The 26,154-nt window shown below is 39.1% G+C and overlaps 1 protein-coding gene across 2 annotated transcripts in view; it reads left to right on the top strand.

Moving 5' to 3' along the window:
- Cdkal1 (CDK5 regulatory subunit associated protein 1 like 1) overlaps window positions 1-26,154 on the top strand; it is a 562,780-nt gene that overhangs the window by 213,552 nt on the left and 323,074 nt on the right. The gene's annotated exons all lie outside the window — the stretch shown is intronic.

Genomic DNA, 26,154 nt, shown 5'->3' with positions numbered 1-26,154 from the left:
ACTGTGGTTTGCTTGTTTGCTTATTTTTGCTGTTGGGGAAGACAGTGTCTGTAGCCAAACTGGCATGCAACTAATGACCCTCCTTCTTGTGCTGAGATTACAGGTATACACTGCCTCACTTGGTATATTTTATTATTGTTGTCTTCCTTTCCTTTCCTTTCCTTTCCTTTCCTTTCCTTTCCTTTCCTTTCCTTCCCTTCCCTTCCCTTCCCTTCCCTTCCCTTCCCTTCCCTTCCCTTCCCTTCCCCTTCCTTCCTTCCCCCCCTTCCTCCCCTTCCCTCCCCTTCCCTCCCCTCCCTCTCCCTTCCCTCCCTCTCCCCTCCCTCTCTCCCTTTCCCTTTCCTTCCCTTCCCTTTCCTTCTCTTCCCTTCCCTTCTCCCTCTCCCCCTCCCTCTCCCTCCCTCCTCTCTCTCTCTCTCTCTCTCTCTCTCTCTCTCTCTCTCTCTCTCTCTCCCCCCTCCCTCCTCCCTCCCTCCCTCCCCCCTCCCACCCTCTCTCCCTCCCTTAAAAATAAGATCAAGGACAAAATTCAAAGTTTCTCATAGAGTAGAGCACCCTCACCTACTGTTTTGGGGACACTAAATAAATCAGAAATTCAGATTTTGCCAAAGGCTTATTATCAATTTTTGTAATTTGTAATTAAGAGGCAAAGTGACAGTTATACGTAGAACTTATATTACAGCAAAGTCATCTGATAACAACAATCCTAGTAGAGTCATGCCCAGATGCCCACTGTTTTGCAGGCCTTAAACCCTAAACTATGGCCTTGATTGTCTCCCAGCTTTGTAGTAGATGCATGATTTTAGTGACAACTGCACCCCTAACAGCCTCTTCTCAATCTCCATGCAAGAACAAAGGCAATTTCCATATTTCAGAGTTCAGTTTATTCAGGTGTGCAGTTCAAACTGTCTCCTCTGACAGAACCAACACTGGAAACAATTAATCTTCATTGCAAATGACGTCTTGAAAGATAGAGTGTGTGTGTGTGTGTGTGTGTGTGTGTGTGTGTGTGTGTGTGTGTGTGTGTGTGTGTGTGTATTTATGGAGCTCAGAGTTCCGAAAGATCTTCCTACTGATGGATTTGCTCAACTAAGAGGCTTGTGGAATGCTGCCAGTATTTATAGTTACCTATGTGCATGAAGACATTTTTAAAATAGGGAATAAGTAAAATCTTGTCACATCTTGTACAACAGAAATATATCTACAATTGATTTTGATATTAAGAGTATTACCTTCATAATTATTTAAACATTATTTCATAAAGAAGCTCTTTTCTTCTTAACAGGTTTGTGTTACAATTGCATTTTCATTTGTTATTATACTTTGAATTTTGCCAAGAGGCCTTTATTCTCTCAGTACCCATGCAATGTTCTTGATCCTGCCTTTTGGCATGGAAAGCTTGTTCTGAAATTAATTAGTGTTTCTTTATAGAAAAATAGCTGATGGGATGTAGAAAGGTATCTGTAAAAGGGAGATATCTATGGTTGCTGGCTGGATCGGTGCTATAGAGAACTGTCCTCCAAGCATAACAGCTGCCATCTTCACCAGGGTTCCTGGGATTGGATTTTCTCATATAAGGAGACTTGGGAGGGGTCTTATACCCTCATCTGATGTTTCAGTTGCTTCCCCCCTTTGCTCTCTAGTCTTTTGTATGTAAGTCCACCCTAACTTTTTGTGATCCTGTGTTTTTGTGCAATTCCCTAGTATAGCAACTGTGGAAGGCTAAGTGAAGGAGGAACTCTATGTACCCAGCTGTAAGGCAGTCCTCATCCATACTGGCTGGGATGTTCTGGTTGGTGTAGCTTCTTTGAGTCACCATGCTCCTGTAAATGAACCCTCACTTATGCTAGGTAAACACAGTAGACTCGTTGGTTCTGTAAGTCTGGCTTTGGTAGAATCATACTTGGATTGTTGATGATGCTCTGTAAGGAGGGTGGGGAGGGTTATGTCTTCTCAGGGAAGGTGCTCCTGTAGCAGACAGTGCAGCTGTGTTCTCTATGTATCAGTTTGAGGAGAAAGAGGAGGTTGGACAATGATGAGCCAGTTAATTTTAGACCTATGTTCAAGATGCTTTGGGCAGATTTTTTAGCCATCTATTGACCAGTCCTGTGTTATTCTTGCTTGCTTCTCTGTTATTATTGTAAAACATTGACCAAAACCAATTTGGCAAGGAAAAGATTTATTTCAGCTTATGGATTACATATAGTCTCAGTGAGAGAAGCCTAGACAGAGAGTGAAACAGAACGATGATGGAATGCTACATGCTGGCTTGTTCTCCCTGGCTTTCTCAGATTACTTTCTTATATTACCCCGTACCACCTGCCCATCAGAGGCATTGCTCATAGTGATCTGGGCATACCCATACACTAACCATTAATCAGGACAATGCCCCCATGGCCCTAGTTATAGGATATTCTTATGGAGGCAGTTCCTCAACTGGGATTTCTGCTTATCTGCTGACTCTGTTGTATCAGATTGACAAAAACCAACCCAGCACATATCTGAAACCATATTTCAGAGACAATTAGGGTTGTATGTGTTGCCATCATATCAGATGATGACCAATCCATTGCCTGTCTTTAGTGTGTTCTGTGTTCCTTAGAAAAGAAGTACATATTTCTATGTTTTCAGTTATGAAACATTCCTGAAATCGATGCCACTCCTTCACTAATTAGGACAGAGGTCAGCATGTCACTTTCTTTGTTGACTCTTTAATTCTCAGTTTGATCCTCAGTTTTACAACTAGAAGCAGAATGCAGAACTTTTTTGAAGGAGAAGAGCATTCATGCATTTTTGGCTCTGTAGATGTTGCTTGCAAAACCCACAGTGTTTATCAGAGGGAAAGCAAACACTCATTTACAGAGTAGAATATAATGAAATCTGTGATCTTTTTGCCTGAGGACTCTTTCCAAAACAACATCTAGAACAGCATTTCCCAACTGAAGAGTGTTTGACTGGAGCTCCCATCTGGACCATCACTGAGGGCTGGGCCTTGTCTTCTTAATTCAGGCTGTTAATCAGCACTACCAGCTGTTTGTTTGTTTGTATCTTTTTGTATCTTGTTTGTATCTTTTTAACCCTCTTAAAAAGGGCTCTTAAAAAGTAAGCAATGTTTTCTCATTTTTCTTAAAAGTTCTCATACATTTTATGGGGTGGGAATTCAAATTTATCCCAAAGAATTTCAATTTTCTTAGTTCTTATAAATGAGATTAAAGATTTTTCTCTTCTAAATATTCATTAATGTTGTGTATAGTTTTAGTGTTAATACTATATTGTACCAGTTGCTTAATAAGTCTAATTTTTAAAAACAGTTTCTTTGTAGTTTTCTGTGTAATTGTGTTGTGTGTGAATATAATCTTACTTCCTTCTCTATGTGTTTCTGCCTTACTTCTGCCTCTATGCGTCGGTGTATTTGTTTGCTTTTTTGAGACAGGGTTTCTTAGTGTAGCCTTGGGTGTCCTAGAACACTCTCTTTGGACCAGGCTGACTTTGAATTCACAAAAATCTGCCTGTCTCAGCCACTCCAGTGCACTGATTAAAGGTGTGAGCCATCATGACCTGGCAAGTTTGTTTTTATCTTACTTCAGAGCCATCCCCCATAATGTGACCTTGAAGCCCTGGTCATTCAGTGTTTGCTGTGATGTTGTGAGTTTTGTGTGGTAGAGGAAGTTTGCTTTTGTTCTGTGTTTGTTAAAATGTTAAATCATGAATGGATACTCAACCCTATCAAATGCTTTCTCAGAAAGTCTGTTAATGTGGTAAATTATTTGGGTAAGTTGTTGTTTGTTAAGCCACCCCTGTTTTACTAATATAAACTATAGTTGGTGATGGTTTATTACCATTTTATATATTTTGGGATTCAGTATAGTAGCATTTGGCAAAGTTATTAGTTTGAGGAAGTCCGTGTTCAGGTTCAGTAGAGGTCTGTAGTTACCTTGAAGTCTAGGATTATGTTTGTTTGTTTTAAATTTTGAGACATGGGCTTTACCCTGTAGCCCAAGCTAGATGAAATCACAAAGTAGCCCTGACATTTGAGTATAGTTAATACTATTTCTTCTTCACCTGTAGCCATCTGCACATAGAATTAAATAGATATATGTGTACTTTACTTGGTTGGTATTTTTTTCCTCCAAGGGAATTTTCTTTCATTTTATTGTCTTCTCTGACTGATTTAGGAAGACTCTTCCTGTATCTCCTCCCTTGCCTCTGGGATTTTTTGGTTGTATAATGACTCTTGCTAATGTTTGTTTGTGACTGTGGGATTTTTTTTCTTATTTTATATGGCTAATATACCCTGTTTGTCAACTCATCCATGTATTCATAGAACTAGCTTTAGTTTTAGATTTCATTTCTGATCATTTTATTGTCATGGATTTCTGTTCTTCCTCAATTCTCTAATTTTTCTAATTTCTTACGTTCAAAGTTTAGCTTATTTATTTTAGACTTTTTCTAGTTTTTACTAGAAATATACAGCATCCAAGGCTGTATATTTCTTTATAAGCGTTATTGTAAACATCTTGTGAATTGACAGGTAGTCCCATACCTTTGTATATTTCAATTTATTTTAAGTCCACTTGTAACATCATAGTTAGCCTTTCTACTGGTAGAAGCATGTTTATTAGTCGCCGACTTTTCAGGAGCTATCAGCATATCATTCCGTTACTGGTTTTTTCTCTCAATTTTCTATTGCTCAGAAACTATGATTTCAACGTATCTAAATTTTTGAGAAGCTTGTTTTGTTCAGAATATATTGTGTCTTGGTGAATATTTCATGGTTCTCGACAAGAATGTCAATTAAATCAAGTTGTTGGCAGAGTTGTTCTGGTTCTCTTTGACATTGCTTGTTTTCTTCCTTTCTCTTCCGTAATTGAGAGCTGTCTGTCGAAGTTCTGAAGTGTAATGATGGCCTTTTCAGTGCATTCTTTCAATTCTATTCAAATCTATTTTATGTACTTTAAAGCTATAATTTTATATAATGCACAGGTAGGTATCTTATTGTCTGTAGATAAATCGACTCATGTTCGTTATGAAGAGCCACTGTCAAGCTCTGATAATATTTGTAGCTCTAAAATCTACTTTCTTTATTGACAAAAATTACTCTAAACCTCTGTTGTTTCGTGTGAGTTTGACATGCCCTTTTCTGTCATTTTACCTTAAAGTATCTGGCCTTTAAATTTATGTGTTTTTTTTCAGACTTGATATATTTTGATGTTGTTTTATCCAGTCTGACATCATGTTTTTTTATTTTTAATTGGTCCTATACGTTTCATATATATGAGATTTCTTCAGTTTTATTCTCATGTTGTGTCATCTTTTCTTTTTATGTATTTTTTGGTTTTGATTCCATACTTACCTTTTATTAAACACTGATTGTCATGTTTCTGTTTTCCTTTCTTCACATTGCCTTAGTAGATGCTCTGTGGTTTTTCAGGATGTGTATCTAACTTACTATAATTTTCTTCAGTTGTACTACACCACTGCATATACACTTTAGGAACCTCATGTCCCTTGTTTATTAACATCTCCTGCCTCATTTATCAAATTTTGTCTGCCTTTTACACCTGTCAATTGCCCATATGGTTGATGTAATTCTTTCTTTAGACCGAAAGATATCCATTAAAAAGGTTTCTCTAGGAGGGCCACAATCTTTCCTCTTAACTCCTGTTCTTAATCAGTTCTGGTGTTCTCCCTTCTTTCTGTAGGTTCCGGTTCCCATCTGGGTCACTTTCTCTGCAAGCCTTTAACATGCTTGTCATCCAGTCTGCTTTTGCCATCTAGTCTGTTTTATCTTTTTCAGATCATTAATAGTGATTTTCTTCCTCTTATTTTTAAATTATATTTTCAATGCATTTAAAACTTTAACATTTTTCAATATTTTTAATGTCTTCAATATTTTTTAGTACTTTGAGAGTGTTCCATATTATTTACTACAGCTCCTTGTTTCTTATCTGAGGTCATCCGTCTTAATTTTCTTTAGCAAAAGTATAATGTGTTTTTAATTTTTTACTGAGTGCTGTACAGTTTTATCAGTGTTTATGGGCATTGTGATTGTGGCATGCCATGTGATTTCTTGTGCTGTTTCTTTTTTTCTTTTCTTTTCTTTTTTTTTTTTTTTTATTTTGTTTTTTTGAGTCAGGGTTTCATTGTGTAGCTTTGGAGCCTATCCTGGCACTCACTCTGGAGACCAGGCTGGCCTCGAACTCACAGAGATCCGCCTGCCTCTGCCTCCCAAGTGCTGGGATTAAAGGCGTGTGCCACCAACGCCCGGCTCTTGTGCTGTTTCTGTGTTGTATTCCTTAAGCTTTTTTGTCTCTGTGGTTGTAGACTTTCTGTCAGGTTTCAAGAAGCGGGGTATTGTTTTATGCAACATCTTTCCTGCCACTTTGCTCTATGGTAGCTGGTTGATCCTCTTCATGTCCCACAGCTCAGTTGCATTCTGTTATTCACTTTTTAATCTTTTCTCTGTATTTCATTAGGGATAATTTCTATTTTGGGCTTCAGGCTTACTCAGCCCATCTATTTTTCTTCTTTACTATTCTATTTTTAACTGCCAAAAGTTTGACTGGGGACTTTTAAAAACCATACACTTATATTTTTACATCAGTTTGTATTTTCATTGTGCTCATAGATTCCTCTGTTACTTGGAACACATGGGGAATGCTTGGCTGTTCATGATCTTGTGTACTAATTTTATCATCTGTGTCATTTCTCATTCTGTTCCTACTGACTTATTTTCTCCTCATCATGGGTCATGTTTTCTTACTTCTTCTCATGCCTGGAAATTGGTTATTAATATCCAGATTGTAAATTTTATGTTGTTAGGTTCTGGCTTATTTTTATTCTCCAAAATATTTTTGGATTGTGTTCTTGGTCCTAGTTTGGTTACTTGGAAATAGTCGATCTTTTCTGGATTTTCTCTTAATTGATGTTAGCAGGTGAGAAATAGCTTTTGTTGGAAGGCTAGCAAAAGAAGCAAATAAATATGCTTCTTAAGAGTCTGCTCAGCTTCCTATGTTGTGGGACAACTTTTTCTTCCTGCAGATAAGGAATTGTTTGGTCTGTTTCCAGGCTTTCCTTTCTTTGCTCCTGTCATGTGCATAGGGCAGTCAGTCCATAGTTCTTGCTGTAGTTCTCCAGAGCTCTTTAAAGCTCTCTCACCCTGCATGTACCGGCCTGCAGATTCTCCTGCACTTAGAATTGGTACCCAACTCTTCTCTACCAGAGCTGCCCCCTCTCTTGGGTATCTCACCTAAACCCACTGGGATGTAGAAAGTGTTTTCATAGAGCACAAGGGAGAACTGAAAGGCTTATCTCGTTTATTTTTCTTCACTTCTCCATTGTTTGGCATCTGTCTGTCTGTCTGTCTATCATCTACCTACCTATTTGTAATTCAACATCTGAAAACTGTCTTTGCATGTTTTCCATCATTTTTAGTTTCTGTGGAAAGACAGATCTCATCTTTGTCAGGAACCCCAATCTTTTTGCTAATGTTTTGTATTGATTTTCAATAGAATGGAGGCCTCCCCTCTTCTCTTATGCTTCCCAGAGGTTTCTTTTTCAGAATCTAGAATCTGACAAAAAAAAAGTTTCATGGTATTTTCCTTGTTTTTAGGAATTATTTATATTCCCACTGTATCATTCAGTCTTTTAGGGTTACATAGAAGAGATGTTAATAGTTTAACTATCTTTTTGGACTTTTTATCTTTTGGGGGGATCAAATTTGGTAAATTGCATTATTCTACAAACTTATCCACTTTATCTAGATTTAAAATCATCTACAAAAGGTTGTGTAATGTCTTTTATTTTAACAAAAATGTGTATTTGATAGACATTCATTCCTTGCCCTTTCTATTTTTGCATGTTTTTATTTATGCCTTGCTTCCTGATTAACTTAACTCTGTACAAGTTTATTTGTGGAGTCATCACTATTGGCTTTTGTTCTGATTATGAAAGTAAACATGTTTATTGAAAAAAGGTTTATAAAATTTGGAGAGAGCACAAACAGTAGAACAAAAATCAGCCACTCTTTCACCCAGAGATAATTACTGTTCCCAGCTTGGTAACTCCTTATAGGCAGGTCTGCATGCAACTACTTGTTAGTTGTAAAACACTGAGATCAGTTTTCTGAGCTCAGTTGGCTGTTTTGTTTCTCTTATGCTTTGGGGAGCACACCACCCAGCTTCCAAATAAATACATGGAGACTCATTCTTACTTATAAATGCCCGGCCTTAGCTTGGCTTATTTCTAGCTAGCTTTTCTTAACTTAAATTATCCTGTCTGCTTTTTGCCCCTTGGCTTTTATCTTTCACTATTCTATATGCCTTTCCTTACTTTTTGCTCTGTAGCTGGCTGTGTAGCTTGTTGACTGACCCCTGGTATTCTCTCTCCTTCTTTTCTTGCTCCTCCCTCTTTTTCCTCTCCTTTTATTTGTTCTCTCTGCATTCCATCCCTGCCTATCCATTTCCTGCCTAGCTATTGGGCATTCACCTCTTTATTAGACCTATCAGGTGTTTTAGACAGGCAGAGTAACAGCTTCATAGAGTTAGATGAATGCAACATAAGAGAATGCATAATTAAACAAATATTCCACAGCGTAAACTAATGTAACATATATCATCAACTAATATTCCTTAACACACATACTTGTGTTAGTTTCCAACCATGGTTAAAACAAAGAACCTCAAACTGGATAGCTTAGAATAGCGTTTCCAAGGAGTTTTAGTGTCTGGTAACTCCAACTAAAGACATAGACAGTGCTTACTGTGCTTCCTTCAGTGTCTGGTACAGAGTCCGCCATTCCTCTCCTCAACTGATGGGTAGTCCCCATTCCTGGCCTTGGATAATTAACTCTCTGTACCCATCATCCTTGGCCTTTGGATGCATTAGCTCTCCATGTCCATCTTCCTTGGCATTTTTCTGTTTCTCTGTCTAGATTTTCCCATTCTTCCTTTTTAATCATACCAACCACAGTTTCCCCTTCTTCCTCTCCTCCCACTTCCTCCCCCGACTTCCCACCTCTTCCCAACTCCTCACTCAGTCCTCCTTTGTCTCCATTCTGAAGGGGTAAGGCCTCCCATGGGAGTCAACAAAGCATGGCTTATTAAGTTGAACCAGGACCAAGCTCTTCCCCCTTGCATCAAGGCTAGTGAGACATCCCACCATAGGTAATAGATTCCAAAGAGCTAGCTCATGCATCAGGGACCCTACAAACAGACTAAGCTACAAAACTGTCACCCACATCCCACATGCAAGAGGGCCTAGGTCAGTCCCGTGCCAGTTCCCTAGCTGTCTATCCAGAGTCTGTGAGTTCCCACAAGTTCAGGTCAGCTGTCTCTGTGGGTTTCCCTGTCATGATCTTGACCCCTCCTTGCTCATAGAGTCCCTCCTCCCTGTACTTCCAGAGCTGGTCCCAGTGCTTGGCTGAGGCTGTCTGCATCTGCTTCCATTAGCTACTGGATGAAGGCTCTATGATGACAATTAGGGTAGTCACCAATCTGATTACAGAGAAGACCAGTTCAGGCACCCTCTCTACTAAGAGTCTTAGCTGGGGTCTTCCTTGAAGGTTCCTGGGAGTTTTCCTGGCACCAGCTTTCTTCCTAACCCAATAATGGTCCCCTCTATCAAGATGTTACTTTCATTATTCTCCCCCTCCTTCCTGCCCCCAACTTGACCATCCCAATCCCTCATGTTCTCATCCCCATTCCCTCCCTTCTTCTCCCTTCCCACAGCACCCCCAGTTTACCCAGGAGAGCTCATATATTTCCTCTTTCCAGGGAGATCCATGGGTCACTCTTAGGATCCTCCTTGTTGCCTAGCTTCTCTGGGTCTGTGGGTTGTAGCTTGACCTGGAAAGACAAACACGGTATATACTCACTCATAAGTGGATATTAGATGTAAAGCAAAGGATAATCAGGCTACAATACAAATTCCCCATACTTTTAAGGAAAGCAGTCATTGTATTAGGTCCTACCCTATTGCAGAATGTCCTTACCCAAATTAGATTTTATAAATACACTATTTCCAAACCAGGTAGATATGAATTTGGGAGAAACACTGTTTACTCCAGTTCAGTATTATATTGCCATTTCTCATTCTATCCATTTCCAGAATTCTGTGTACTTTTGTTTCTGAGTAATTTTAGGGCAAAACCTGTACTGCTGCTAGGTTACATTAGCCCTGGTGCATGTGAGTATTTGATGTGATAGCATCCACCTGTACTTCCGGTTTACTGCATAACACAGATTCCTATCTACACCCACAAAGCATCCTAGAAAAGACACCAGAGCTTAGCAAATTACCTTACAACTTATAGATTCATCAGGGTTAGAACATCCTATGTTCTTTTGCCACCCTTGAAATTGTTTTGTTTTATGTTTCAGTTAGTAAAATGAATGTAATTCTTTCTCAACTCAAACCAATAATCATAAAAAGCAAATAGAAATAATCAAATTGTATCAGACAACTCTAAAACAACATTATCTTGAGTCTTGTTTTCCTAGATTCAACAAGCCCATTTCTGGTCCCTTTAGTTTTGTGTTCTTTCTGGTCTTCATATAAGCTGCCACATTCTTTTGGGGGGGGGTGGTGTAGGGCGGAGGTTACAAGGCAGGGCTTCTCTGTGGCTTTGGAGGCTGTACTGGAACTAGCTCTTGTAGACCAGCCTGTTCTCAAACTCACAGAGATCCTCCTGCTTCTGCCTCTTGAGTGCTGGAATTAAAGGCATGCTCCAACACCACCCTGCTGAGCACAAGTTTATATGCAACTTTCAGTGCTAACTTTTCAAGAGGCAATATCTGTTTTGTATTATGGGAAATTAATTGTTTATTGTTGTGAGAATAGCTTTGAATTTTCTCTAGCCTAGACAAAAGAGTGAGTGTGCAGGATGAGTGTAGGGATGGAGTCAGAGAATAATACACTATGTATAACATGTTGCATGTGGATTTTTCTTTAATTCTTGAAACTTGAGATGAATTATTATATTCATTTTATTAAGTATTAAGACATAATTACAAATTGAAAAGACTGGTTTTTGATAGTTCCTCGTATAGTTTGACTTAGAGTTTAGATCATGGATTCCTTATTTTGTTTGTCATGTGACACAAGCTCCTTTTGTTAATGTGGGTATCGATAGCTTATAGTTTTTGGTCGGAGATACAAATAAACATCCTCTATGAAGTCTTCTTGCCAATAACCCACTTCTAAAAATTGAAGTAGAAGTTTCCTCAGTTTTTATCACTTTTAATTCCACTCTCATTCATGTTCTCTCCTTTCATAGTAGTTTGTAGTTTCAAATTTTTCTCTATTTTTCAGATTTAGGACTTATATTTTGTACTTTTATAACTCCTTTTTATTATATTGTATTAAATAAGTTGAGAATGTTTACATAAAAAAAACCCCAAAACTCCACAATTAGACTAGAGAGTTGACATATACCTGTAATCCAACACTTAGGTGGCTAAAGTAGCAGGATTTAGAGTTTTAAGGCCCATGTAGGCTACGTATCAAGTTCCAGCACAGTCTGGCCTTCCTCAGTGAGACTCTGTTCCCAGGGAGTGGTACCATAGACATGAGTAGATGTTGTTGGGTGAAGTATAATGGATGTAGATAGATGTCTTACACCCCAAAGGGTACACGACTCACTATTTGCACACTTTGTACAGCCATAACACAGATTTACCATCTGTTACTATGGATTTTTATGACTGGCTTCACTAAGTAAATTTTGTTGTCGTTTTAATGTTGTGGCTCTTTTGAAAATGTAACCTTGGCTGAACTGACTGATCATCCTCCAGCAAGTAAGCTTCCTGCTTGTAGTATGGGTCTGGGCTGTGAAGGTGGTCTCTTTGTACTATGGAATCATTTGACGGCGCGGGGGGGGGGGGTGATTGCTCACTTCATAGCTTTCAGCATCTCTTTGTCTGGTCTTGTGGGAGCAAACAATCAAGGGTTAGTTTGCATTATTTTTGCCAACAGGTTTTAAATCAGTTATCAGCTTGTTCCCCTGAGACATGTTCCTGAGTTGCGTTCTAGAAATTGCACAATGGGCAGAATGGCGGAGGCCTCACATCTTCACTGCAGTCTTGGTTACCAGGAAATAGGCTCTAGATACTGTGCTGTCAGATTCCATTTTAAAGGGTAGCTCCATCTCTAATTGAAATCAGTTACTTAAAACAGTTGTAGGTCTGCATTGTGACCACTGCAAACAGAGTGTGGCTAACGTCATTCATGACTCCAGCTTTCAAGACATTATTTAGAGTAAGGACAATCTTTAGCTGAACACTTAGGGAAACATAGACAAATTCATATAAACTCATATAAGTTAATTTTGATGAATATGTGTTGTCAGTATAGTAGGTTTGTATGTATGTGCTTCCGTGTGTGTGCACATGTATGCACGAGATTCTGCTGCTGTGAGGACACACTCAGGAATTCTAGCCAGGGCATAGTGAGAGAGGCTCTCTGTTTCTCCTGCTGTGGAACATTTTGGCTACCCATATGTTCGGGATTTAGGTTGTATAAAATAGGTTTTTAAAATCTTGTATTCTCTTGTGTTCTAATAGATGGAGGAGTTGTGTTGTTTTAGTTGTAGATGACACAAGTCCTTGGTTAATTTATGGTTTCAATTAGAACAATCATTTGATTGAAATAGAGTTATTTGTGTTTCACAAGCTGCTTGATTAATCTGTGTGTTCAGGACAGCTTCTGAAAGTGCCATTTCGATTGCTGTTCTCCATTTTCCCTAGTCCATGGAGCTCAAATACGTTACTGTAAAGTTTTGGCTTAGTGTCTGTTATTTTATGTCCCCCACATACACACTTTTTAAGTATCAATGCTTATCCAAATTATATATTGTGACCTCTATTAATAAATAGTTTCAGCAAGATAAGTACCCTCTGGGATGTCCTAAAAATTCCACTGACTGAAGCATACGTTTTCCATCTATTAATACAGATGAGAGCCAGTGTATTCTGTAAACTCTACCTTTCTCCATCTATAACAGAGGAGAGCTTGTGTATTTTTAAACACTCTATTAACAGTTTTGTCCTATAAATTTCTTCTGTGAATTTAACAATTTTTGGTTTTTAAAAGTAGTAGTGGAGTTTCCATTGCATTGGCTTGTGTTTCCTTGTTTTCATTCACTTGGGGCTCTGACTTCCTTGATAGCCAAACTGGCCCTTGCCTTTGCTCCACATCTCTGCAGGCAGCTTTTCTTTTTCAATTGTGCAGCTATAAGACGACCTAAAAATTATTACACTCATTTATCTTGTATCATATTAAAAGTGTTTATTGAGGCTATTTTTGTACTTGGAAAATGAGTGCAAAATATAAAGATATTTCTAATATGTATGGCTTTTAAATTCTATCTTTCAAGTGGCTTTTTATTATGTCAATATAATGCCCTATCTACTCTAAAAAATTTTTAGGTGATTTTTTCTAAATAATTCAAGAAGATACCACATGCAACTTCCCTCAGCTAGAAGGCTTGGATTGTGGTGCCAGTCCCTGTCACAGGTGCCATATATAGATCCTGATGCTGCCAAGAAGCTCTTGTTGTCCCCCAAGGAATTTGCTTCCTCCACCTGCAACTTCATTTTATCTGTGGCTGAAGTCTAGTGAGTGGCCTGCTATGGGGGTTGTGGATTCCTACCAAGAGATTGTTCTTATTGTATGCTGGTGCTCTGTAGAATCACTAAAGCAAAACGGAGTTATGGGCTACCCAAGTGTAGGTGGTGTGTACCTCTCCCATGCAGAACTGTTGGGGGCCTGGCATAGAAGCAGGACTCTGATCAGTTTCCCTGACACATTAGCACCTCAAGGTTCTAAAGACTCACATTTTCCTGTTTCAAAGCCATTTGATATCTTCAAGTATATTGGTCACTGGTGACCACCTTCCCTGTTTAACCTTTTCTATGTAAATTTGCAGATATTAGCTTGTCTGTTCTTCCAGTCAGCTCTGTGAGGTGAAGGATTTGCACGATTCCAAATGTAGAAAATAGGCATATCTCAATTAAATGGCTTGTTTGTTAACTACCACAAAGCTTTTTTTAACTACCACAAAGCTTTGTAAAGCATTGCATGGATGTTCTTCCAAAACAGACAAACTGGGTGTTAAAATAATTTAGTCTGCTCTCTAGAAAGGTTTATTAATGCACTCTCCCCGTTTAGTGGACCATGCCTTACCAGGTTACTGACAAGTAACCTGTGTGGTCCTAGTTTCCAGCCATCTTGAGCTCAGTCCTGATTTGGCCAATTTCTGGCCACATGACCTTGGGAATGCCTTCATTCTTTTTTTTTTTTTTTTTTTTTTTTTTTTTGGTGAAAGACTTCCTCTATCTTTTATTCATTTGAAATTTTCATTCAGAAATTTTATTCCTTTTTGTAAGAGTGCCCCCATTCCTTACTTATTTGAAATTTCATTCAGAAATGTTTATTGAGGCTCTACTGTATGAGAAGAGTAGAGGATATGGTATGAATGAGGTCCTTGTCTTCATGCAGTTTAGATTTTAGTGAGACTAATGAGCAAACATGTACTGTCTAAAAATGTAAAACAAAAGCATGAAGAAGAAAAGCATGGCCAAGGAGCTGTAGAGCAGCTGCTGGTGGTGGTAGTGGTGGTGTCGAGAGTCTAGATTCCCAGGTCAAAACCAAGACTTGGTAAGGCATGGGATAGCAGGGAGTCCACTGTGTAGGGGTGAGGGGATGGGGTAGAGAATCAGTGACACTCTGGTTTAATTCACCCTGTACTAGGAATCAACATGGCAGAGGCACTGTGGCTACTGTGTTGAAATGGTAATGGACTTAAGCTGGAAGAAGCAAGAATAGCATGATGCTATTAATAATAGCTCTGGTAGTGCAGGTGAGATGGGGTGGAAGAATGGTCCTAGTGTTCTGGGCGAGTATCCCTGGACCATTTTCCTCCTTTAGTCCAGCCCTACATGACACCTTTGGCTTCGCTTCCCTTCCCTGGCACTCCTAGGCCTGTTCTTTCCTTTTTGCATAGCCCTGTCATGGTAGCACTGTGCTCACTTATTTACTGTGTGGATTATTAACAAATTTCTCCCCAGAATGTTAGCTTCCCACAGGCAAGGGGTTTTCTATCTGCCCCTGTAGTGTATTAAGCAGCGTGTGTGCTTGCAGATGAGTGACATGACTGGCTTAATGCTGATGGAGGAGAAGTGGTTGGACAGAAAAGACATTCTGAGGATGAAGTAGACAGGACTTTCTTTTATATATCTTTGTCATCTACTATTGGATGTTTTTAAATTGGTGGTAATAAACTGAACTTTATACCCTATATGAGACAAAACCTCTGAAATACATGAATGCGATTATATCATGGTGAGGACCCTTTTACTCTCTTTTGGTAAAGGAAGTTTGTGGAGCAAAATACAGATTAGAGGTCAGCAAACTGTAGCCCATGCCAAGCCCCAGTCTGGCTTCTTTGTAAATACATTTAATTGTATCTTTACTGTGTTCACACATTTTTATGTTGTCATTTGCTGCATCAGCTGTTGAAGAGAATCTAGTACTTGTATAGAGTGTGTGTCTAATCCTCAAAGTCTGATACTCTGGCACTTCAGGAAAGTGTTCTAAAACACATGCTGAGCATTACTCCAAAATTATAATGTATTATATTTTATAGTGTAGATTTGGCCTGTAAAAAATTGTTCCAATGAAGTTGGGTTAGTAAAAATTTGAGCAACAAGAATATATCCATGAATTAATCCAGACTTATTTCCAGTGTGTTATTTATTTTCATCAAAATACAGAATTAGAATAATCAGGTTGAAATGTCACTGAGCATTTTAGACCCACATTCCTTCCCACTCTTTGTATTCATAACAGGCCACAGTGTAAGTCTAGCCCTGGGGATGTTTCCCAGATATCAGCTCCAGAATCAGCAACACCAGACCACATGGCAAACAGTACCTTTTCTCTGACCCAATGTGTTTCAACTTTTTATAGATGTCTAGTAAATTAAGCACACACTTCTCAGCCAGCAGTTTAGTCTTTTCTGAAGACTGACTATCTGAATAGCCTCCACTGCCCACTCCTACCCCTCTCTTTTGTTTCTCTTCTTGCCTTCTCCCCTTTAAACCATACCCTGGATGGTTAACTGTTGTATCTTGAAGAATGTCTTTGCTCTCCTTCTCCATACCCCAATGTATGGAGAAAGCCACATTCTTACTCAAGGCCTGCCACAGTTCTGTCTCCTTCAGGTAGGCTGCTCTGCTTATAATTATTCTGTTTCGTTACTTGTATCCTGTTTTGGCTGTCCTGTGGCCCCCTGCCATATGTTCCTGTGTATAACTGTAGCCTGCTTTGGCTGTCCTGTAGTGCCCTGTCATATTTTCTTGTGTGTAGTCATCTGTGCACTTATCAGATTTCTCTCTTCACACCCCATTAACAAATGCCATAGTGTTTTGTGCAGACTGAATTTTCAGTGTTTCAAAAATTGAAATGAATCAATACCACACATATTTAGGTGGCATGCATTCTGAAATTTCTTTGTCTAATGTAATATTAAGTAAATAATGCCCATCAGAACTTGAAACATGTACAATACTATATTTTTGTGGTTTGTCATGATGGATTTTCATTATTGTAAATTTGGAGACTATCTGTGAGTCAGAGCTTGGGTAAAGTCAGTGAAGGCTAACCTAATGAAGGAGTGAGTTCCTCATCACTGCTGCTTATTTTACTTCTGCAGCCATGCTGTGGTTTGTCTGTTTCACAGGGGAGCTTAGAGTTGGTGAAGCTTCTTGAACCTTTGTCAGAAGGAACACGTTTTCCTGACCATCTAGTGTTCCTAGAAATGGATTGTTTCAGCATTTCTAAAGGTTCTACGTTTTCCCTTTTCTTAATCTTATTACATCTAAAAATTATTTTTTAAATTTATTATTTAATATATTTGATCATATTCTTTCCTCTCCCCAAGTCCTCCCAGATCCTCCCTTTTTCCTCCATTCTTCTTCATGTTCTTTCTTTCCCTCTCAATAAATAAACAAAAAAGCTATAGGAAAACAAAACTAAACTAAACTAAAAAGAGTCAAAACCACCACACCATAGCAAAAACAAAACAAAAGGCACACACAAAAACATGGAGTCTTATCATGTTGGTCAGCTGCACAAGAGCATGAGGCCTGCCAGGGAATGTGGTTGACATTCCCAGTTGGCACCACATTCCCATTGGAGAAATTGATTTTCTTGTTCCTATCAGATATGGATTGCAAATTGCTTATTGGTCAGATGAGACTTTATGTCCAAACATCCTTCTCAGTGATAAGACTTTGTTGTTTTGAGCCTGTGCATGTCTGTGCCCACTATCCCAGACTCTGTGAGTTCATATGTACATCAGTCTGCTATGCTGTTTCTTCGGTGTCACCTATGATCTCTGGCTCTTAGAATTTTTCTGCCTCCTATTTGGCACAGGTCTCTGAGACCGAAGGGAAGGGTTTGATACAGATCCCATTTAGAGCTGAGTGCTCCAAGGTCTCTCCAGTGTGAGTTCATTCTCAATTAACGGGTGTCTGTTAATTACCATCTACTGCAAGAAGAAGTATCTCTGATTAGTAGTAAGCAGTATTCTGGGGCCTGCCTTAGTTAGCATTGTTATTTATTGATGTGTAGCAATATTACTCCGAATGTGGATGCTCACACCACATTTGTTTGGCTCTGCCTATGAGTCAGATACTGGGTCTCTGTAATCTTTAGTGGCATGCAGTAAAGGTGTTTGCAGTAGCTATCATATCATTTGAAGTCTCATCTAACTGGGGAGGAGACTTTTCCATGCTTTGCATTGCTTGGAGACATGCAGTTCTTTATAGGCTGTTGGATCAAGGTTCCTGGACTCTTCTTGGAGCTCCACTGGAAGATACTCCCAGTTCTGTGCAGTGCTGTTCCTGCAACTTGACAGTTCACTCCTTCAAAGCCAGCAGAGGACTGTTTACTTGCTGGGCAGAAGTTATGGAATCATGCAAGTGACTTCTTACCAATTTTTAATATTGGAGGGGTAAGAAGCAGGTTTCAGATCCTGCCTACACTGTAGAAAAAGGTTCACACATGCTATAGATTCTAGGAGGTGGGAGAGTGGAGACCATTACACTCTATCAAGAGAGGCCTATACACATAGGATGTCTAGAAGCAATGCCATGGCCCATGTAGTTCTATTGAATAGATACTCCTTAATGAAATGGTGTGTTTCTGATAATTTAAAAAAAGCATGCTATTCTGCCTCTTCTTGCCTGTGAGTTGTGGTTAATTGCTAAATCTGGTCAGGTATACATTTAGATTTCTGCTGGTTTCTGACTCCTGCTTTTCCTCATTGTTCTTGTGAGGAGGCTGAAGAGAGCAGTTTCTCAATTTTGCCCTCTTAGTGGTGTTTGGGACTGCTGCTGACTTCCCATTATTAACCCTTTCTCTTAAGTGTAGCTCTTCTGATGAGTCTTCTAGCTTTTTTACTGTTCTTTTCTGTTCTCTTCTTGTGGACTCTTTACTCTTCAAATTTTTATAATTTGGTAACTTTTTCCAGTAAGGGAAGCTGGGCTCCTAAGTGAAGTCTATATTCCATGCCCATGGACTCATCCTGCAAAGCTTAAGGCAGGAAGGGGTGACTACACGGAGTTCATGCTAATAAGGAAAAGCCCTCCTAACTGAAGCCAATGTGACAGAAAGCTTAGGATTTCACTCTTTAGATGTCATAGACCTTACTGGAATGCCTCCTAAGATTTGACTTACAAAGTGGCCTTTTAGTTTTCATTCCTAACTTGCCTTGTGAAACTTGCTGTTTTCAGGTGTTTTGAAATTCTGTGTAAGTTATAAATGGCATTGTATATTTCAGAGGTCAGGTTTAGAGTCATCACTTGTCATGTGCCTCTCCACCCTTTTATTTTTAACCAGCACAGGAGCGTCTGACTTTCACGTGGTCTTTCCTGCTTGTGGGCTGCTGCCAGACCCAGTGTCTTGTTTTGAGAAGATAAATGTCTGGTGGATTTTGTTTTGCTGTGAGATGCATGAGTCATACTTAGCATGAACTCTGTCCTTCCTCCAGACCTCTAATTATTTTGGGTAGTCTACCCGCACCTCAACAACGTGCAGCTGATGTGTTGAAATGTCTCATCATGTGTCAGTTTGTGAAAGTTCTGATTAGTCACCTGCAGTTTCATGTCGTCCAGAGATGATATGCTTATTTCTTTGCTGTGCCAGGTACCAAGCCTGTTGGCTTTGTTTTTATATTCATATATTGATTGTGAAATTAGGAAAAATGTTTTTCTGTTTGTTTTAAGTCTGGCCCCAATCTCACAATCCTGCCTCATCCTCTCAGTGAGCTGGAATTACATGTTCTCCCATGCCTGGCTCCTCACAAAAGATATTTAGAAGTTGCTCTTGAGACACTTTAATTATTTTCTTAATGGTAATGCACACTACTAAAAATCTAGGCTTCACTCATGTGTTTAACCCTCTAAGATACACACACTTCTAGGATAGTGGTTTACAGTTAAAAACAAAACAAAATAATACGGGGATCAGCAAGAAATCTTGCATATTATGTTCCCTTTAAAGAGCTTGTTAAGCATTATCAAAATTATCTTTATTTCCGATATGTTATGACATGTAGCGTGTGTAATGGTTGCAACTATGGGTAGTGGAGCCAGACTGTCTGGTTTACCTACTTAACCAGCTGTGTAATGTTTGTGATATTTGTCAAATTATTTACGTTTCTATGTCTGTTTCGTCTTTGGAGAGAATGCCAGTGGCAGCCACTTCATGGGGGGTGATTTTCGGGATTAGCAGTGTATATAAAGAACCCGTAACAGTGTTGCCTCCATCCCAGGAGTGCTGTTTTCTACTTGTCTGTCATTGTCTATCCTTGATTGTATAGCTTTACAAAATTTGCGCGCGCGCATGTTTGAGGAGTCCAGCAGAGGGCATCAGATTCTCTGAATCTGGAGTTACAGGCAGTTGTGATCTTCTCTCTCAACTTTGGTGCTGGGAACTAAGGTCAGGTTCTCTGCAGGAGCAGTAAGAGCTTTTAACTGGTGAGCCATCTCTTCAGTCTCCTAGTATAACTTCTCTTTTAACTGGTGAGCTGTCTCTCCAGTCTCCATCCTCTCTTTTGAAGATGCATGGTGGGATTTAAATTTCAAAAAGTAAATGTTCCATGTAGAAGTCAGTTTTCTATAAAACCAAAGAAATGAGAAATTAAAATGACACACTCATTTCCTTTATGCTAGTATATTAAACATTAAATTGTTGTCATAAGGTTACATGGAAGACTCAATAATATAGTTCTGGTGGCAGGAGCTGTAACTCAGTCAGCTAGTAGAATTCTGGCCCAGCATGCATGAAGCCCTGGGTTCCATCCCATTTACATAGCAGCATATGCTTACAGTCCTAGCTCTGTGAAGGTAGATACAGGAAGATTAGTAGCTCAGCATCCTGGAGGTAGAAAAAGTTAAGTGTTCAGAGTTATGGGACAAAAGTCCTAACTTCTTTTGTGGAAACAATGTGTGGCTTAGTGTAGAGCTTTTTGTGATGTCCGTCTTCCTGGTCAACTGGGTGAGATTGAAATCTCAGAGGAGATAGTTGTTTGTGGTTTTAACAGAGGAGAAAAGACCCACTGTGAATGTGGACACATTATCCCATGGGCTGGGGTGGTGGGCTGCATAGAAAGGAGAAAGTGGGTGGAGCACCAGCCTTCCCTCACTTCTTCCTGACTGGACCATCTGCTTCATGCTCCTGACCCTACAGCTAGAACTGCTCTCTCCATCATACTTCTCTACCATGATGAATTCAAACAATGAATTCTTCTTTAAAAAATAAAACAAAAGTAAAGAAAAAAACACAAAATTTTTCTGCCTGCCTCACTCCCAGCACTCGGGCATTCTTCGAACATTTCTAAGTTCCTGTTTGGAGGCATAGACTAGGTATATTGGTAGTGCATTGCCACATCCCACCCAAGGTTAATTGGCGTCACCTCAGCTGTTCCCCAGACTGCTGATGCACTTCCACACCATTGTTTTGTTGTCTTTTTATTGGGAACATTTCCTTGAACGTTTTCTTTGATTATCAAAAGAAGTTTTGTCTGTGGTTGGAAAAAATGTCTCTAACCTGCCAACCAAACTTGAAATTGCATAAGAAAATGAGTGTTGATGCTGAGAAATGGTGTGGAGGCAACGGCCCTCTTGTTCTGTGTGAAAACAGTGATGAAATCCAAGCATCACATGTGGAGCTGTGCTTGCTTTATTTTTGTTTTGAAAGAGTTTGGGGTAGAAAGAACCATTTCTGCTGGTTAATACACTTCATTCTATTTAGGCATGGGGTTTGCTTGGCAGTCATGACAGGGACAACACAGAACTAATTCTGTACAAAGTTCCTTGTTCCTCTTTGTTGTGTTGAAATTTAACAGCCATTTATGACAAAGTCTTTAGGTGACCAGTGAACTCCTGAGGTTGTCTGTAGAATTTTATTCTCTTTTTCCAGTTATTATACAATGGTATTAACCAGTCCTTACTGCCTCCTGGCCTCCCTCCCATCCTCCCTTTCCCCCTCCCTCCCCTCCTCCTTCCCTCTCCTTATCTCTTTTTCTCTGCCAGGTGTGTGCGCATGCATACTCGCGCGCGCGCACACACACACACACACACACACACACACACACACACACACACACAAACACACCTTAAAAATGAGCACTTTGATTTTCTTGGTTGTGTAACCTGGGAACACTCACCTCATTCTTAGTGTTTACTGTAAAACTGTTCCCACCATCTGGCTCCAAAGGTCTTTCTTTTCCCAACCTAAAACTGATTTAATTGAGCATCAGCATCCCTAACTCCCTCTTGCCTTTATCCTTGGCAATCACTATCAGACACTTTTGTGTCTGAAATTTACTATTCTACCTGCCTTCTGTTTAGACTTACAGTATTTTAGTCTATTTGTGATTTGCGTTTTATACTTAATGTTGAATCTTCATGATTCTCCCAAGGTGTTACATTTCGCAGATTTTATTTCTTAAGGCCAGATACTATTCCATTCTATGTACATACCAGAATTACTTTGTGTGTTCTAATTCTGACCATTATTTGTGTTGCTTTGGCATTTTTGCTATTGAAAATATTATTTACTGTAAAGCTTGTTAACCATATATGTATTAACTCTTTGTGTATAGTTCTTTTGTTTCTATGCTCAGAATGGAATTTCTGGATTATATCATAGTTATACTTTACTGTAACTGTTGTTTTCTGTAACCACTGTGTCACTTTACATTTCAGTTTGTAGAATTCCATATCCTCCTGTAACGATAAATCTTTCCACCAGATGCCCGAACCGTGCTGCCACATGGACACCCCCAAATAACACATAGGGTCTTATATTAGTTACAATGCTTCTGGCAAATGACTAGGATTTCTTACTTGCTAGCTCAGTCTTGATTATCAACCATAACTACAATCTATTTATTTTATAAATACTTATCTTATTGAGGACACCAGCGGCAGGTGTCATGTCTGGCAGGTGTCATGTCTAGCCGGGATCACATGGTGGCTCCACAGAGAAGAGAGGAGGAGGAAGAGGAAGAGCGCGATTTCCTGCTTGTCCCTGCTTATATTCTGAGTCTGCCTGCTATGTCACTTCCTGCCTAGATCACAAGACTTCTCTTTACTACATTTCCCAGAATCCTCCTCGACTCCTACTCCCACCTATCTTGCTTCCCGATTGGCCACAGTTCTTTATTCAACAACCAATAAGACAAACATACACAGAAGGATTTCCCCCATCATCTCCTCTTTTCTATCTAAATAAAAAGAAGGATTTTTAACACTAACGTAGTAAAATGTATATAACAAAACAGTCATGAAGTAAGAACTATAGTTACAGTATTTAGTTCATTAACATTTAGCAAGATTCAAAGAAAATTTTCTATCATTTATTCTATCTTTGTGAGTCTAAGGTCTTATATGTAACTTATCTTTTAGAATAACTAAAGAAAACTATAACTATCTGACTTCAACTCCATCAAAGACAACAGAAGGATAATATATAAACTCTAGATCTGGCAGAGACATCTCACTGCCTGGACACTCACCCAAAGTTCCTCTGTAATTTTGGGGCATCCACCTTCAGCCTATAGGCCACAGTGTGTTGGGCAGACTTCTCCATGAAGCAGGAACCCTTCAGGACTGTCTTGTTTTGCAAGTTCAGCAATCACTTTCCTGTGGGTCCTGTATGTCCAGTTTATACAGCAACAAATATTCCAGACAAGAGCAGTTTCTTGCCCAAATGGCTAATCTTGTCATGTTGAAGGCAAACTCCATATTGAGGTTCTTCGATGCCCATCCTCCTTTCTGATGTAATTGGTGTGCCAGGAGCTGTTGTGTCTCACTGTCATGAAAAACCTAAACCACTTAAAATGCTATATATTCTGTAGGTCTTTGAAAGGTTTGAAGAATATCTATCCATCTTAAATACATCTCTGTATATCTAGAAAACCTAACTAACCTAACTATAAGTTTTGATTATTATAAATGATTATGTACAATCTGTATTTATTTATGCATTACATTTTAAAATATCTGTATAACACAATACCTAACCAAGAGGAGAAATATACATATCACAAAATTGTCCTTGAAGTTGTATCAATAAATGAAAATCCATACCAAAGCAAAGTATTCATTTCTATATCCTATTCACCTTTTTTCCTTTAAACAGATATTGACTGGAATCATTACCATTTATAACCAACCCCATTTAAATGAAAACAAAAATTTATAAACAATATTTGGGAATTTGGGCGTCATTCATTCTGAACTACTTCCTGATGGTTGGGGGCAATGTCTAGACCATGGGGATCATGATAAAACATAGAAACCTGGCAAGGTCCTTGTTTTTCTAGTCTGCAAGACTGCCTCGTCTCAGCTGTTTTAGATGTTGGATCACCTGGGACACTGTTTTAGGGGTTCTTGCTTCATCAAACCAAATTGGTCTGGAAGGAATCAATCCATAGCTTTACATTTTCTGTGGAAACATAAGCAAAAACTATTTTCCCAAGTAACCTGTCCTTATTTTTAAATTTAGAAGTAAAAGAATTTTTAAAATTTAAAAGTTGGATTAATTCAACAGCATTTATAATCAAATGTCTTTTAGCCGTTGTTGCTCCTTCCCAGCAATTACACAATTCAAAGATAACACAATAGCATGCAGTATCCAGACTCTCTGTGTATTTTCCATCTTTACGTGGCTTTTTATTATTCTGTTTCTTTTACTTCCTCCCTCCATCCCCCAGACAGGGTTTCTCTGTGGAAATCTGCCTGTCTCTGCTTCTGGAGTGCTGGGATTAAAGGCCTATGGCACTACACCCAGCTGCTGCTGCTGCTCCTCCTCCGCCTCCTCCTCTTCTTCTTCTCCTTCTCCATCTCCTTCTCCATGTCCATCTCCTTTTCCTCCTCTTCTTCCTCCTCCTCCTCCTCCTCCTCCTCCTCCTCCTCCTCTTCCTCCTTCTCCTCCTCCTCTTCTTCCTCCTCCTCCTCCTCCTTCTTCAACACTTTATCCTGTTTCCTTTTCTCTCACAAGCCTACATATATTTTTAAACACAGTGTAAACCTTTAGAGGTTTTTCTTCATCTGAATCTGTCTTCATTGTAAATCTTTACCTTTTTCTGGCAACACAGTCTTTTATCTTTTAATACTCAGAAGGACTTCTCCTTTCTTGAGAGTTGGTCAGTGGTCATCCTGACAGCTCAAAACAATCAACAAAAGATTATTTTATTTTCTCCATATGCAAAGCAGTCATTATTGTAGGTATTCATTATATGAAGTCTACCTGCCTCTTTTCTGTTCCCATAGTTTTTGAACGTAAGACATTACGTTCAACTTTAGTAATACAGTTTACCATAAAAAGACCACCTCAGCAGTAGGTAGAATATTGTGTGCAGGGATCTGGGAAAAATTTTTAAGGTTCCCAAAGACAGAAATAAGAGAAAATGAGTAATAAATGTCTGATGAGACATTTCACCCCTAAGTCTATCCTAAAAGCATGAATGTGCATTGGCATTTACTGTTGGGGTTTCTCAGAGTCAGGATGTGTAAGTACTACTGTGTATCTTTGGATACATTGATCAATAATTTTCTATAATTTTTTTAGTTTTGTTTTACTTTATGCATGTGTGTATTTTGCCTGAATATATGTGTCTGTTCACTACTTGTGTGCACTACTTGTGTCCTTTGTATTCAGAAAAAGGCATCTTTTAGAACTGGTACTGGGGATGATTGTTAACTACAGTGGGGTACTCTGAACCTCCAGCCCCTGATGCATAATTTTCAATGTGAATATTTTTTCAACTTAATATAAAAAAAATCAGAAAACTAAATTGATACTAGACCAGTAAAATGACTCAGCTGTTAAGAACACTTGCTACTCTTATAGAGAGGACCATAGTTGGTTTCCGAGCATCCATGTTGGGTGGCTTACAACTGCCTGGAACAGTAGCTGCAAGTGCTCTTAATGCCTCTTCTGGCCTCTGTAGATACCTATACACATATGTTGTACACTCACACATACATGCATGCATGCATACATGCATACATACATACATACATACATACATACATGCATGCATGCATGCATACATAAAAATGAAATAAATCTTTTTTCTGGAAAAGTAATTGATAATTGCAGATGGAGTTGTCTCTGTCTGGCCCTATCCCATAGCCACTTCCAAATAGTCACTTAGAAGCTTACATTAAGTATTAATGCTCAACCAATAGCTCAGGCTTATTACTAGCTAACCCTTACATTTAAATTAACCGATGTTTCTACCATTGTTTTGCCACATTGATCAAGGCTTTTTACCTCATTTTCAACACATCCTGCTTTTATGTGACTGGCTGGCATCTTTCTTGACTCCACCCCTTCTTATTTGAGTTCTCAGTTTGGTTGTTCTGCCTAATCTTATCCTGCCTGGTTATTGGTTGAACAACATCTTTTTTTGTTTTGCTTTTTTAAAAAATTAATTTAGCTTTTACATTCAAATGCCGGATCTCCCTTTGTCCTCTCCTTATGCTCCCCCAACTCACCCACTTCCCATCTGCTCCTTGGAGAGTGTAAGGTTTCCCCTAGGAAGTCTACCAAATCTGTCCCATCATCTCCTTGAGGCAG

This window comes from Cricetulus griseus, chromosome 3, assembly GCF_003668045.3.
Source record: "Cricetulus griseus strain 17A/GY chromosome 3, alternate assembly CriGri-PICRH-1.0, whole genome shotgun sequence".
NCBI lineage: Eukaryota > Metazoa > Chordata > Mammalia > Rodentia > Cricetidae > Cricetulus > Cricetulus griseus.
Note: the sequence above shows the minus strand (reverse complement) of the source record. Positions and strands in the feature narration are given on the sequence as shown.